This window comes from Leucoraja erinacea, chromosome 2 (assembly GCF_028641065.1).
Source record: "Leucoraja erinacea ecotype New England chromosome 2, Leri_hhj_1, whole genome shotgun sequence".
Lineage (NCBI taxonomy): Eukaryota > Metazoa > Chordata > Chondrichthyes > Rajiformes > Rajidae > Leucoraja > Leucoraja erinaceus.
In genome coordinates this window covers 125,475,965-125,489,644 of record NC_073378.1, presented here as the reverse complement: position 1 = coordinate 125,489,644, position 13,680 = coordinate 125,475,965, and the positions used below count along the sequence as shown (strand labels likewise).

The following is a 13,680-nucleotide window of genomic DNA, read 5'->3' as shown; positions in this document are numbered from 1 at the left end:
ATGAGCTCGCTACAGGTGATTGGTGACACTCGCCGCCCAATCACTATGCGCCTGTTAGCCATTGCAAAGTTGTTAACCCCAAGAAGTCTTCTGTGGTTGTGTGCAGAGGATCTTTGGTTGTGTGTTTTAATCTCGGTGATACCACACGGCTGATTCCCCCACCACCGACCGACCGACCCAGCCAGCCACCCCCTCCTTCCCTCCCAACCTCTTACCACCCACCCCCCTCCCTCCTCCTCCTCCACCCACCACCTACCTCCCTCCTGTACAGAAAGCTCTGGTGCCAGGTGGGGAGAGCAACGAACAACGTTTGCAAACAGCGATCCGGTGGCCAGTGGCTGTTTGATATTGTAAAACAGATTGGAAATATCGCATCTGTCGTTTCTAACGCGCAAGTAACACCTTATCTTCTGACAATCGTCTCGGACAGGGCTTGTCAACATCTTCCCTGGGTGCAGATTGGTGAGTATTTCTTTAAAAAAAACTATATATATAATCTCGCCCTATTTCAATTCATAGATTTGAAGCTATTATATTTTGTAATGCAACTTAAACAAATTTCTTGGGGGCATGGTGGGGTGAAGAAAGGATATACATTAACAGCATGGGGAAGATGACGAGAGTATTATTCCCTTTGCTTTGGTCTCGATTCCGCCCATGCTGTCGCGTCAGTCGTGGCGAAAGATAGATAATTGCAAGCTTTTTTTTTTAAATTTAAGAGAAGGGGAGGAAATACATCTTTCTTTAAAAAAATATATATAATCTTTATACCAAACCGTGATACCGGAGAAAAAAAAATAACGATAGTTTCCAAAATAACTTTATTGGATCGAGTTGGGACTTTTTTCCCCTCCCCAGCCCATTCTTCAGATAGGGATAGCAGACAAAACGAGGCAGAATCAAAATGTGTACGATAAGCGGATTTTTTTTCCAACAAAAAAAGGAAAAAAATGCTCAAGAGAATATGTGACTGATTATTTCCCATCCCCATTTCCAAGACGGTGAATGACAAATCTGATCTGCGTTGCCACCGGACACACTGTAACTCTTTAATAATGGGTAGGACTGCTGAGATATTGTTGGCTGCGTTTGGCTGGGGAGAGGAGGGATGGGAAATTGACATATTAACTCGCTTTATATTAAGTTACGGCTGGACTAATGGTCGCTGCTGCTGCTCTCTTTTGCAAATTCATGTTGTATGTTCCGCGCCATTGGGGCCAGTTCTGAAAAGATGTCTCTTTCCTTTCCACCCCCACCCCCAATCATACACTTTTTGTGGGGGTGGGCTTAAGAGTTTGGTCGGTTTAATTAGATATTAACACATGTAAAAGTTGCGCGTATTTTCAGGCATATTTTGGCTTTTTATTTATTTTTATTTTGCACACGATGGGAGATTCAACGACGCTTGGATTGTTTGCACTGACTGTTGTTAGTGGCGGCGCTGTTTTACCCTTAATTGGGGGGTGGGGAAGTGGGGGAGAGACTTTGAATCTAATGTCGATTTGACCAAATTGAAAGGGAAGAGAGGGAGAAGCGAGTGGGACTGAAAGGGAGGAATCAGAAGATATTGTTTTATTGTGCGAGGGGTAGAGACCTGGAATCGTAGAAGCACCCACATTTCGCACTGCCATGAGTATTCACCTCGATATAGGAAAAAAAGAGGAATATCTTGCGCTCATCCTTGGAGAGGCCCCCAGCTTAAACACATACTGGCTGATTCTGCTGCTTTTTACAAGGGGCGGATATTTGATAAATTGTATCAAACGACACCACTTTCATTTTATTGAGAATCCCTCCTCCTCCCCCCGCAGGAACTCCTCCTGCGAATCTTCACACAATTCTTTGTAACTTATTGCAACCTCGTTGAGTTTGAGATTTAGATATATACCGAGTGTAATGTTACTAGCGATCTGGGCGATGTATCGCTGCAGAAATCAGGTGCCATTTTTCCCCCCCAAGTTTTTTTTTGTTATGTGAAAAGTGACGGCGGCGTTAAATGATCAAAATAAATGGCTGCATGAATTTTCTAACGACGTATATTTTGTTGGTGTGTTTTGTTTTAAACGCTTGCTGGAGGTTGATTTTTTTTTTAAATCTTCTGCCTTTTGTTTGAATTGTTTCATATGGAATGATTTTAAAAGTGCAGCTTTAAGGAGGTGGAATAAAAAGGTGAATTGCATCTACAGTAGATGACAGGAGACAGACGTGTTTCGCGAAAAGAAAGCCCCACATTGCTTTAAAAAAAAATCTTGCCACGTTGTGAAAATATCATCCAGAGTTCTGTACTCTGGAACCGTCCTCCAGCAACACCAGTGCAGAATCGGGCAGGGTGGCTGAGGCCATTGTTGTGCCACACTTGCAAGAGCAGTGATTATGCACAGACATATTTGCTGTCTTCTGTATTCAACATGACTAGTGACTAGTTGAATTATATCAAAGCTACGTATCAGGAATGTGTCAGAGCAACTTGGTGTGACTTGATCCTGCACCACCGCTGCAGAGAGAATAAATATTTATTTTTCTCTAAAATTACCAGGACCAATTTCATAATGAAAATTCAATGGAGCAAAACAATATCAGAAATATTTGATTGTATTTGCATAGGTACAAATCAATCGAATCTTTTGTTATCCAACAGTAAATTATTCATGATTATCATTGAATGCCAATGGCTGATATCATGCGTCTTTATTCAAGATTGAATTCAGATTTGCTTTAGAACCATCCAGAACTAATCAGTTGACTGCTGCAAATTAGGTTGTCTCCGACTCACTGTTAACATGGTGCAGTCACAAAGCATATTTCTGGCACTTACAACCATCTTTGATGGGTAGGTGGGAGGGGAGAGGAGGAAGATATGCATTTAGGGAATCCATTCAGACCATCTAACCAGATAAGTGATAAACATCTAACCATAGATTTCTGTATGTGAACACAGGAACGACTGCATTCACAACCTCTCTGTCCTTGGAGACTCTGGGTCCATTTGTTTATCAGATTTGTATGTCATATTTACTTGGAGGGGTGAGCCAATATTTACTGTTCCGTCTAGTTTTGGTTAACTATGCAACTTGCAGACTATAATTAAATTAGCAGGAAACCACTGGTTTTGTTTTTTAAAGGGAATATGTAAATATTTCCAATGTACAGTATACCCAGTCAATGTAATATTAAAAATTAATATATATTTCCTTGGTGTACACTCTTCAGCTCCATCTGATTTCATAGCCAAATGTGTGAAACATTCAATTTAATGCTGTTCCATTCAATGGGATCAGGCTAACTGTAATCTGCACCTCAACTTCATTGCAGCAAAGGTGGAATCATTACATTGTTGTTTTTTTTTTTTAAAAAAAGCCCTGCAAACTCTGTTTTGAAAGCTCCATTGTACAAATATTTATAAACTTGGGATGAGGGAATGTTCTAGATTTCTAGATTTTTCAACGTGAAAAAAAAAGATAATTCCTGATTTTTTTTTTTTCTTCTTGAAATGCCTAGGTCTAATTTTAAGATGGCTGTTTTGATTTCACCTAACAGAACCTACCAATACAGATCATTTAAAAATCACATAAATCATTTGGCTCCATATGAGTACTCTTCAAGTCAATAAGATCATGGCTGATCTTTTACCTTGCTGCAATTTCCAGTGCTTGTCACATATCCCTTGACTCGTGTTAATAGTAAAAAAAATATCAATCTACGCTGAATATATTGGATAGAGCTTCCACACCACCTTGAGTAGAGAAGTCTAAAGATGAATTATCCTCTTGTAGTGAATACATTTCTTCCCATTTCCAATTTGATTGGGTAACCCTTGAATTTTTAGACCATGGCCCCTGATTTGCTGCATCCTGTCTAGGCGATTTAACGTCACCCCATTTACCCTCTCAAGCCAATTTAGAATGTTTAATGTTTCAATGAAATCAACTCTCCTTCATCTAAACTCAGAAATATAATTGCAGTCAGCTTTATCTCTCCTCGTACTACAAGTTCTGCATCAAAGGATTCAATCATTTGGGGAATCTTTGTTGCTCTCTATCAAAGTGCATCTTTCTTAGAAAGGATGATCAGACCTATATAAAGATGGTGTCTCACCAAAGCCCTATAACTGTAATAAAATTTGTTCTTGTTCTCAAAGCCTCTTATAATAATGGACAACATACAACATAGCAAACATAGAACATAGAAAATAGAAAATAACTGAGTTATTTTGTCAATCTAAAGTCAACTTGACTCAAACACTTGTAGCTGTTGAAGTCGATTCTTTATTCAGCTGAGACTAGTCTCTGAACCTTCCAACACAGAGCTGATAGAAACATAGAAAATAGGTGTAGGAGTAGGCCATTCGGCCCTTTGAGCCTGCACCACCATTCAATATGACCATGGCTGATCATCCAACTCAGTATCCTGTACCTGCCTTCTCTCCATACCCCCTGATCCCCTTAGCAACAAGGGCCACATCTAACTCTCTCTTAAATATAGCCAATGAATTGATTGATATAATGGATATAATTTATTGCCACACAACCAGGGTTGGTGGAAATTTGGGTTGTCAGCAGCAGTACAATAATAAAGAACACGCAACCGCAATAAAACTAACACAAACATCCACCACAGCATTCATCACTGTGGTGGAAGGCACAAAATTTGGCCAGTCCTCCTCCATTTCCCCCCCGTGGACAGGACCAGAGTTGAATTCAGGTCAGTCCAGGATCGGCTCTTCCTCACCGGAGACCGCGGCTTTAAGATGGTGTAGGCCAATCGGTCGAGATTTAAAGACTCCGCCGCAGCCAGAAGCACCGTAGACTGCAGGGCCGGCGGTCGAAGCTCCCCTCCAGGGGTGATGGTGAGTCCATGCCGGACCCGCGGTAGTAGTTGGCCGCGGGCCGGCAGTGATGGCTTCTTCTTCCCCCGGGTCCCCCACGAGGCTGTAGACGCCGCGCCAGCTGGAGCTCTGAAGACTGCGGCTTCAGGCTGCCCCGGGCCAGCGAAACGGAGCGCTCCCCTCCAGCGAGGGCTCACCCGCTCCACGCTAGCCTGCCGCTGAAGCCCCGGGCGTGTCTCTGGGAAAGGCCGTGCCGATCCTTGATGTTAGTTCACGGGGGAGGCGACCTGAAAAAACTCGCCTCTCCGTGGAGGAGGCGACTGAAGCGGTTTCCCCCTCACCCCCCCACACAAAACACACGAAGGAACATTAAATACACACTTTAAAACATACTAAAAAATAAAAAAAGGTTGAAAAAACTGATGCGCTGCTGACATGGCTGCTGCCAGAACTGGCCTCAACTACCTTCTGTGGCAGAGAATTCCACAGATTCACCACTCTCTGTGTAAAAAAATGATTTTTTCATCTCAGTCCTAAAAGATTTCCCCCTTATCCTTAAACTGTGACCCCTTGTTCTGGACTTCCCCAACATCGGGAATAATCTTCCTGCATCTAGCCTGTCCAACCCCTCAAGAATTTTGTAAGTTTCTATAAGATCACCCCTCAATCTTCTAAATTCTAGCGAGTACAACGAGTCAATCGTTGCATCTCCCCTTTTCCTAATCGGCCACGATTCAGATAATAATCTACTTTCCTGTTTTTTTCCACCAAAGTGGATAACCTCACATTTATCCACATTACACTGCCATCTGTCGTGCATTTGCCCACTCACCCAACCTATCCAAGTCGCCTTGCAGCCTCCTAGCATCCTCCTCACAGCTAACACTGCCCCCCAGCTTTGTGTCATCCGCAAACCTGGAGATGTTGCATTCAATTCCCTCGTCCAGATCATTAATATATATTGTAAATAGCTGGGGTCCAAGCACTGAGCCTTGCGGTACCCCACTAGTCACTGTCTGCCATTCTGAAAAGGACCTGTTTACTCCTACTCTTTGCTTCTTGTCTGCCAGCCAGTTCTCTATCCACATCAATACTGAACCCCCAATACCGTGTGCTTTATGTTTGCATACTAATCTCTTATGTGGGACCTTGTCGAAATCCTTCTGAAAGTCCAGATATAACTGGTTCTCCCTTATCCACTCTGCTAGTTACAGCCTCGAAAAATTCTATAAGATTCGTCAGACATGATTTACCTTTCATAAATCCATGCTGACTTTGTCCAATGAATTCACCACTTTCCAAATGTGCTTCTTGTTTGCCATATCTGCAGATTAATTTAAATAATTTGGGTAGAAGGACACCCAGGACATTCTAAACATCAACATTTTTCAATCTCTCACCACTTACAAAAATAAACTGTCTTTGTATTTTGCTTCTGTCAATGTGGATGAATTTTCACTTTTTCCAAAATGGTCTTCCACTTGCCACATCTCCATGAGATTTTTCTGCATCCTCAACTGCCCTCTGTGGCAGGGAATTCATCAAATTCACAACTCTGGGTGAAAACGTTTTTTCTCACCTCCGTCTTAAATGGCCTCCGCTTTATTCTAAGACTGTGGCCCCTGGTTCTGGACTCGCCGAACATTGCAAACATTTTTCCTGCATCTAGCTTGTCCAGCCCTTTTATAATTTTATGTTTCTATAAGATGTCCCCTCATCCTTCTAAACTCCAGTGAATACAAGCCTAGTCTTTTCAATCTTTCTTCGTATGACAGTCCCGCCATCCCAGGGATCAATCTCGTGAACCTACACTGCACTGCCTCAATCACAAGGATGTCCTTCCTCAAATTAGGAGACCAAAACTGTACGCAATACTTCAGATGTGGTCTTACCAGAGCCCTATACAACTGCAGAAGAACCTCTCTACTCCTATACTGAAATCGTCTTGTTATGAACTTTAAACTTAGCCCTCTCATCTTATAGCTGTCCCCTCTAGTATTTTATTTTCCATCCTTGGAAAAATATTCTGACTGTCTACCCTATCTATGCCTCTCATAATTGTATATACTTCTATTGGGTCTCCCTGCAACCTCTGGTGTTCCAGAGAAAACTATTTAAGTCTGTCCAACCTCTCCCCTCTAGGTAATACCCCCCCCAATCCAGTCATAATTCTGGTAAACATCCCCTGCACCCTTTTTAAAGCCTCCACATCCTTCTTGCAATTGAACGACCAGAACTGCACATGCTACTCCAAATGTGGCCTAATGAAGCTGCATCAATACTTCCTTGCACTCTTTGCCCAGACTTACGAAAGCAAGCATGCCATATGCCGCTTTTACTACTCTATCCACTTCTTCATAAGTTCATGTCATAGGAGCAGAATTAGGCCACTCAGCCTATCGAGTCCACTCCGCCATTCAATCACGGTTGATCTATCTTTTCTTCTCCACCCCATTCACCTGCCTTCTTCACATAACGTTTGACACCCTTACTAATCACGAATCTGTCAATCTCTGCTTTAAAATTATCCAGAGACTTGGCCTCTACATCTGTCTTGTGACAATGAATTCCAAAGTTTCACCATCCTCTGGCTAAATAAATTCCTCTTTCTTCTTTCTCAAGGTACATCCTTTTATTCTGAGGCTGTGCCCTCTGGTCCTGAACTCTCCCACTAGTGGAAACATCTTTTCTATATCCCCTCTCCTTTCATTATTTGGTAAGTTTCAATGGGGTCCCTCCTTGTCCTTCTGAACTCCAGCAAGTACAGACTCAATGCAGTCAAATGCTCTTGCATTAATCCAATCATTCCTGGGATAAACCTTCTCTGGACCATCTCCAACTCCAGCATATCTTTCCTCGGATATGGGGTCCAAAATTGCTCACAATATTCCAAATGCAGTCTGACCAGTGCCTTCTAAAGACTCAGCATTACATCCCTGTTATATTCCAGTCCTCCCAAAATAAGTGCCAACATTGCATTTGCCTTCTTTACTAAAAATTCAAATTTAACTTTGGGGAATATTGCACAAGCTCTCCCAAATCCCTTTGCGTCTCCAATTTCTGAATGCACTCCCCATTTAGAAAATAATCTATGCCTTTATTCCTACTACCAAAGTGCGCAATTGCATACTTCGCTACGCTGTATTCCATCTGTCACTACTTTGTCCACTCTCCCAACCTGTCCCAAGTCCTTCTGCAGGCTCCCTACTTCCTCTACACAACCAGCCCCTCCATCTATCTTCATATCATCCACAAAATTGCCCACAGCCATCAATTCCATCATCCAAATTATTAATATACCACATGTAGCGGACCCAACACCGACCACTGCGAAACACCGCTAGTCACTGGCAGCCAACCAGAAAAAGCCCCCTTGTTCCTACTCTTTTTGCCACCTTCCACTCAGCCAGTCTTCTATTCATGCTAATGTCTTCCCTCCAGTACTATGGGTTCCAATCTTGTTTAGCAGCCGTATGTGTGGCACTTTATCAAAGGCCTTCTGAAAATCCAAGTATACAACATCCATTGACTGCTTTGTCCATCATGCTATTTACTTCCAACAGATTTGTCAGGCAAGATCTCCTCTTCACAAAACCATGCTGACACTGGTCTACTTTACCATGCGCTTCTAAGTATTTGGAAACCTCATCTGAAATAGGGGACGCTAAAATCTTACTAACTGTCGAAGTCGGGCTAACCTGCCTATAGCTTCCCCTCATTTGCCTCACTCCTTTCCTGAACAGCGGAGTAACACTTGCAATTTTCCAGTCCTCTGGGACCACTCCTGACACTAGTGATTCCTGAAAGATCACTGCTAATGCCTCCACAATCTCTAAATCCACCTCTTTCAGAATCCTGGGGTGAAGTCCATCTGTTGCAGTTGACTTATCCACCTTCAGACATTTCAGCTTCAAGCACTTTCCCCTTAGTAATAGCAGGTCCACTTACTTCGGTCCCCTGACTCTCTTGAAATTCTGGGATCTTCCACTGTAGAGACTGATGCAAAAACGTATTCAATTAATCTGTCATTTTATTCCCCATTACCACCACTCCAGCGTCATTTTCCAGCGGTCCAATATCCATTCTTGCCTCTCTTTTACTCTTTACATATGTGAAGAAAGTTTTTTTATCCTCTTTAATATTATTGGCTAGCTTACCTTCATATTTCATCTTTTCCCTTCCTATTGCTTTTTTAGTTGCCTTCTGTTGGTTTTTAAAAGCTTCCCAATCCTCAAGCTTCCTGCTAATCTTGATAATATTATATGAATGCGCTTTTACTTTTATGCTGTCTTTGACTTCCTTTGTTAGCCATGGCCACCTCATTCTCCCATTAGAATTCATCTTTTTTAGCCCAAGTCCATAACACCCTGAAAATGGCAGCAGCCAGGATTTTGGCACTGGGCCTGGTTCTGACACACAGTGGGGTAGGGAGAGGTCAGGCAGAGTCATTGCGATGGGAAACTCAATAGTTAGGTGGACAGTAGGGAGATTCTGTGGCAGCAAACAGGACTGCAGGATGGTCTCACTGGCAAGCAGCCAGAAGTTGTTGTGCACATTGGTACAACTGGCATAGGTAGGAAAAGGGATGAGGTTCTGTGGAATGAATATAGGGAGTTAGTCAAAGGGATAAAATGTTGGACCTTCAGGGTGGTAATCCTTGGATCACCCCCAGTGTCATGTGTTACTGTGGGTAGTAATAGGAGAAGAGGCTATATTTAAGAGGGAGTTAGATGTGGCCCTTGTGGCTAAGGGGATCAGGGGGTATGGAGAGAAGGCAGGTACGGGATACTGAGTTGGATGATCAGCCATGATCATATTGAATGGCGGTGCAGGCTCGAAGGGCCGAATGGCCTACTCCTGCACCTAATTTCTATGTTTAATAGGACAATCCAATATGTCACTGAGGAGGTGGTGAAGGGGACAGCGATTCAGATTTTTGGACCATTATCTCTTCTGGGGCAGCTGTGATCTGTACAAGAGGGACATGTTGCACCTGAACTACAGGGGCAGCAACATCCTTGCAAGGAGTTTTGTGAGTTGAGTGGTATGGTGTCGCCATGGCAGAGTTGCAGCCTTACTGCGCCAGAGACCCAGGTTCAATCCCAACTACGGATGATGTCTGCACAGAGTTTGTCAGGCAAAATGGGGAGCGATTTGAGAAGGCGGGTGGCAAATACAAAAGCAACTGTTAAATTTGAATGCACACAGTATACGGAACAAAGTTAGAAATTGGTAGGTTCACCATTTGGGTATCACGGAGATGTGGCTGAAAGAGGATCGGGCCTGGGAACTGAACATCTAAGGATACACATCTTATTGAAAGGACAGAGAGGTGGGTAGAGGGGAGGGGTGGCTCTGCTCTTAATGAATGAAATCCAATCCGTAGCAAGGGATGACATAGGATCAGAAGATGTAGAATCCTTGCGTCGAGTTAAGAAACTGCAAGGGTACAAAGACCCTGATGGGAATTACATGCAGGCTTTCGAACTGTAGCCAGGATATAGGGTACAAATTGCATCATGAGATACAATTGGCATGTAAGAAAGGCAATGTTACAGTGGTCATAGGGGATCACAATATGAAGGTAGACTGGGAAAATCAGGTTGGTACTGGATCACAACAGGAGGAATTTGTAGAGTGCCTACAAGATGGCTTCTTAGAGCAGCTTGTGATCGAGCCTACTAGAGAGAGGGCAATTCTGGATTTGGAGTTGTGTAACAAACCGGATTTGATTAGAGGTAGTAAGCATATGATAAAATTCAAACTGCAGTTTGAGAGGGAGAAGATGAAATCAGATGTGTTGGTGTTAATATTAAGTAAAGGCAACTACCCGGGCATGAGTGAGGAGCTGGCTAAAGTTGATTGGAAAGGGACCCTCGCAGGAATGACCGTGGAGCAGCAACCGTGGAGTGAATTACTCCCGGAAAGCCAGGGGGTTTCGGGAGTAATTCAGAAGATGCAGGATCTTTTCATGCTAAAGAGGTTGTTATGGACTTGGCCCAAAAATCCCTCTGGAATCAATGCTGTTAAGGGTATATATACTAGACTAAATGGGACCCGCATCACACCGGAGGGCTGGTCACCCAACGCAATATTCCACCTCTCCACCAATTCCATTATTGGTGGCCAGTGGGGGGGTTCTGGAGCACTAGTATGGGTGTTGTTGACTGAAGGGACTGGTTTCCAGAGGGCTAGTATGGACATTGTGGGTTGAATGGATTCTTGGTCACTCAAGCCTGTTGTGCTTACAGCTCACTCACTCACGGCTGGTGGGCTGGCAGTTGACTCGTGGCTATTCCTTGAAATTCCATTTCAAGCAGGGTGCAAGGCCACCAAATGCAAGTGCAGTTTCATACCACTTCAAGCAGGGGGCAAGTCTGTGAGTCGTGACCTCTACCTCCTCCATCTTGCAGAAACTGAGCCACCCCCACACTTTTGTGTTTTATAGTGGCTTCCCCCCCACCTCTCCCACCAGAAGGGATGTGGCCTTCATGGCGTGGTTGACAGGAGAGAGGATCTCAACATTTTTTAAACACCAATAACTCTTATTTTTCATCAATGGGAAAAATCCTCGGCACCAGATGAGCGGAGGGGAACTCTGAGTAAGATGGCCAAAAATCAGATGTATGAGGCCGAGTTTTTTCTAAAATCAATATAAAGCGCAAACAGGAAGTGGTCAAGATGAGGATTTTAATTATATAGAAGGCAAGGCAACTTTAATTCGGCAACACAGGTTTAGCATTTCCAAACCAAAGGCAACACAGCTTTAGCATTTCCAAACTATATTTTCAAACCACATTAAGGGCACTGACAGGTCAGTAAAATGACTCGCAGTTTAGTAGACTTCCGGGTTTTATAGTCCCTCTGGAAGGGGCATGGTCTTCAAGAGAGAGAATCTCAACATTTTTTAAACATTAATAACTCTTTTATTTTTCATCGATGGGAAGAATCCTCTTGTCCTACGCAGCAGAGGGGGACTCTGAGTAAGATGACCAAAAATCACAGCTGTAAGTGTCAGCGATTCTTCTAAAATCAATATACAGAACAACAGGAAGTGGTCAAGATCAGACTTTTAGGTAATATAGATAACAAACAGCAGCGGTTACAGCACAGATTGCTGTGGAACTCCATTGGTCACAGACCTGCTGCCTGAATATAGTCCTTCCACCATAACTCTATCAATTCCAAATGCATACACCATGAATCCTGTGTATCTTAATCTTCTGAATCAGCCTAACATGCTGGACTTTATTGAATGCCATGAAGTCAACATCCAGCACCCTACCCTCATCACTCACCTTCGCCACCTTCTCAAAAGGCTTGATCAAGTTAGTAAGACCTTTGGTATGTTGCCTACATTACCAGCACCAATTCCTAACTCAGCACCATCTTAGATGGTGGTGGAGGGGAAAATGTGGTCACCATTGACCAGAAGGTAAACTAGAGTTTCCCCATAGCCTTCCAACCATCCACAGGGCATGTTAGGAGCATGATGAAATATCCTCTATTTTCTGTGATGCGTGCAACTTCTTCAATGATGCACAAGAATGCTATGCCATCCAGGGCAAAGCAGCCTGCCTGACTGACACACCCTCCACAATGAGTGTGCATTAATTACAGAATGTACTGCAGTTCCTTATCAAGTCCAATTCCACATGGAAGATGGGTAAAGGCAGCAGGTGGGAACATCACCATCTGAAAGTTGTTCTTTCAAGTTGCACATCTCTTTGATATTAAAAATATGTTACTGTTCCTTCATCATAGTGTCTAGAGCCCAGAACTCGCAATCCAACAACAGCTGGGGAATAACTTCACAAGGAACATAACATTAGTTCAAGAAAGTGTCTCACCACCACCTTCTTGAGCAACTATCGGAGAAACAATAAATGGTGTCCTTTCCAACGGTGCCTACATCTTTTGAAAATTAGCCCTGTGATAGCCTTGCATGTTATTTGCAATGTCTGGATAGAACTTAACAGATATCCATTTTCATCTAAACATAGTCCACTGAGAATATGAAACAAAACTGAAAATTCTGGAAATGCACAGCAGGCCCGTGAGCATTTAACCATATAACCATATCACAATTACAGCACGGAAACAGGCCATCTCGACCCTTCTAGTCCGTGCTGAACACATAATCTCCCCTAGTCCCATATACCTGTGCTCAGACCATAATCCCAACCATATAACTATCCAATTTATTTTTAAATGATAAAAACGAACCTGCCTCCACCACCTTCACTGGAAGCTCATTCCACACAGCTACCACTCTTAAGTGCATATTAATCTTTTGAACAACTCAATAGAATAAAGGAAATTCAACTGAAAAATTGAGATGGTATTTTTGAAGGACGGTAGAAAGATAGGGGTGAAAGATTATAATTGGCTATTGTGTTATTGCTAATAATTTAGCAGGTGCTGGAAATGACAATGTAGTCCACATCAGTGACAATGACTTCACTCTTCAAGATGGTTGGCCATTCTTGAAACACTGTAAACATCATCTTCTAACCTGATCACTGTTGTTTTGTGGTACATTTAAACTAGTGAACGCATAATTAATTTCATAGCTGATTTTAAAAAAAAAAAAAATTCCTGTGAATTATCAAGCATGATAATAGTTGTCTGATGTGTAACAGCACTCTGTTGTTAGGATCAATTGTCAGAATACAAAAAAAAAGAAAAGTTTGAAATGGGGAAAAAATGAAAGATTCTTTCATCTTTGCCTTCCCGAGCCTTTAAAATAAAATATTGAGTTCCATTGATTGAATAAAAGTAATGATCTGCTATTCAGAAGAATACATGCAATGGAGCAGTATAATGAGCCACCATGTGATTTTGTTTAACATGCC

The 13,680-nt window shown here is 42.7% G+C and overlaps 1 protein-coding gene across 1 annotated transcript in view; it reads left to right on the top strand.

The window, feature by feature from the left end:
- Positions 1-252: 252 nt before the first annotated feature.
- LOC129715250 (enhancer of polycomb homolog 1-like) overlaps positions 253-13,680 on the top strand; it is a 175,197-nt gene continuing 161,769 nt past the window's right edge. The window contains exon 1 of the mRNA XM_055665133.1: positions 253-462. The gene's annotated coding sequence lies outside the window, so the exon portion shown is untranslated. The remainder of the gene's footprint in view (positions 463-13,680) is intronic.